Source organism: Schistocerca piceifrons, unplaced genomic scaffold, assembly GCF_021461385.2.
Source record: "Schistocerca piceifrons isolate TAMUIC-IGC-003096 unplaced genomic scaffold, iqSchPice1.1 HiC_scaffold_943, whole genome shotgun sequence".
Taxonomy (NCBI): domain Eukaryota; kingdom Metazoa; phylum Arthropoda; class Insecta; order Orthoptera; family Acrididae; genus Schistocerca; species Schistocerca piceifrons.
This window is the reverse complement of record NW_025729216.1, coordinates 2,167,501-2,170,000: the sequence shown is the minus strand read 5'-3', so window position 1 is coordinate 2,170,000 and position 2,500 is coordinate 2,167,501. Positions and strand designations below refer to the sequence as shown.

General features: G+C 61.1%; 1 pseudogene; it reads left to right on the top strand.

The window, feature by feature from the left end:
- The window catches only part of LOC124772587, a 7,959-nt pseudogene that overhangs the window by 1,318 nt on the left and 4,141 nt on the right, over positions 1-2,500 (top strand).

Here is a 2,500-nt window from a genome sequence, read left to right as displayed (position 1 = left end):
CATCCGGTAAAGCGAATGATTAGAGGCCTTGGGGCCGAAACGACCTCAACCTATTCTCAAACTTTAAATGGGTGAGATCTCCGGCTTGCTTGATATGCTGAAGCCGCGAGCAAACGACTCGGATCGGAGTGCCAAGTGGGCCACTTTTGGTAAGCAGAACTGGCGCTGTGGGATGAACCAAACGCCGAGTTAAGGCGCCCGAATCGACGCTCATGGGAAACCATGAAAGGCGTTGGTTGCTTAAGACAGCAGGACGGTGGCCATGGAAGTCGGAATCCGCTAAGGAGTGTGTAACAACTCACCTGCCGAAGCAACTAGCCCTGAAAATGGATGGCGCTGAAGCGTCGTGCCTATACTCGGCCGTCAGTCTGGCAGTCATGGCCGGTCCTTGCGGCCGGCCGCGAAGCCCTGACGAGTAGGAGGGTCGCGGCGGTGGGCGCAGAAGGGTCTGGGCGTGAGCCTGCCTGGAGCCGCCGTCGGTGCAGATCTTGGTGGTAGTAGCAAATACTCCAGCGAGGCCCTGGAGGGCTGACGCGGAGAAGGGTTTCGTGTGAACAGCCGTTGCACACGAGTCAGTCGATCCTAAGCCCTAGGAGAAATCCGATGTTGATGGGGGCCGTCATAGCATGATGCGCTTTGTGCTGGCCCCCGTTGGGCGAAAGGGAATCCGGTTCCTATTCCGGAACCCGGCAGCGGAACCGATACAAGTCGGGCCCCTCTTTTAGAGATGCTCGTCGGGGTAACCCAAAAGGACCCGGAGACGCCGTCGGGAGATCGGGGAAGAGTTTTCTTTTCTGCATGAGCGTTCGAGTTCCCTGGAATCCTCTAGCAGGGAGATAGGGTTTGGAACGCGAAGAGCACCGCAGTTGCGGCGGTGTCCCGATCTTCCCCTCGGACCTTGAAAATCCGGGAGAGGGCCACGTGGAGGTGTCGCGCCGGTTCGTACCCATATCCGCAGCAGGTCTCCAAGGTGAAGAGCCTCTAGTCGATAGAATAATGTAGGTAAGGGAAGTCGGCAAATTGGATCCGTAACTTCGGGATAAGGATTGGCTCTGAGGATCGGGGCGTGTCGGGCTTGGTCGGGAAGTGGGTCAGCGCTAACGTGCCGGGCCTGGGCGAGGTGAGTGCCGTAGGGGTGCCGGTAAGTGCGGGCGTTTAGCGCGGGCGTGGTCTGCTCTCGCCGTTGGTCGGCCTCGTGCTGGCCGGCGGTGCAGGATGCGCGCGCCTGCGCGGCGTTCGCGCCCCGGTGCTTCAACCTGCGTGCAGGATCCGAGCTCGGTCCCGTGCCTTGGCCTCCCACGGATCTTCCTTGCTGCGAGGCCGCGTCCGCCTTAGCGTGCTCCTCCGGGGGCGCGCGGGTGCGCGGATTCTCTTCGGCCGCCATTCAACGATCAACTCAGAACTGGCACGGACTGGGGGAATCCGACTGTCTAATTAAAACAAAGCATTGCGATGGCCCTAGCGGGTGTTGACGCAATGTGATTTCTGCCCAGTGCTCTGAATGTCAACGTGAAGAAATTCAAGCAAGCGCGGGTAAACGGCGGGAGTAACTATGACTCTCTTAAGGTGGCCAAGTGGCGGCGGTGTGGCTGCATCCGGACTTGGCTTTTCGAAGTGCGGTCTTGATGTAGTCGTGCTGCTGCTGCGAGGTGCCTTCCTTGGGTTATAGTTACAGGGAGAGTGATGCGCAATACATGGGCCTAGCCCTCTTAGCCTCTCCTCTCCTGCGGTCTTCTCCCCTTCTCGTGGGCCCGCTGATTTTCGCAGAGTGGAAGACCGCACCAGGGGCTTGGGGGGGTTACCAGCCCCCCCTCGCACTATCCCTTTTTTAGTTGGGGGCAGTAATCAGAGAATAAGTGGTGGCCCTTCCGCTGAAGGTGCCACCCCAACTCCCCCAGCACCTAGCCGGCCAACCGGCCGTGCCGAAAATCTTGTAACTTTTGCAGCTGAATACACCTGTAGTGAGTGCCACCGCAGCTTCACCACCAAGAACGGTCTCGGGGTCCATCGCCGCCGCCAACACCTTGCGGCCGCCAACGCGGAGATCGTCACGGAGAGGCATCGCGCGAGGTGGACGGAGGAAGAAGTCCTGTCGCTCGCCAAGGCAGAGGCCGAACTGTTCCTCGAGAGGGACGCCCGGTTCTTCTTTGTAAATCAAGAACTCATCAGGATATTCCCCGACCGAACGCTTGAGGCAATCAAGTGCCGACGGCGGCAAGCTGCCCACAAGCAGCTTGTCCGCCAATTCATGGAGGCGCTTGAGATCGGTCGGGGGGAAGAGCCGGCGTCCCGCCGGGGAGCAGCGAGCCCGCTGCCTGACGCGGGCGAGGCCGCTGCGCCGCCCGTCGACGCAGCCGAGGACTTCGCGGCCGACACCACCGGGCCGCCGCCGGAGGGGCCGACTGACGCCGCCATCTGGGAGCATCTGGCGGGGCTACCCGCTTCCGCCCAGCGTTTCTCTGCCCTGGATCGTGTCATAGGTCTGGGGCGGGGCACGCCG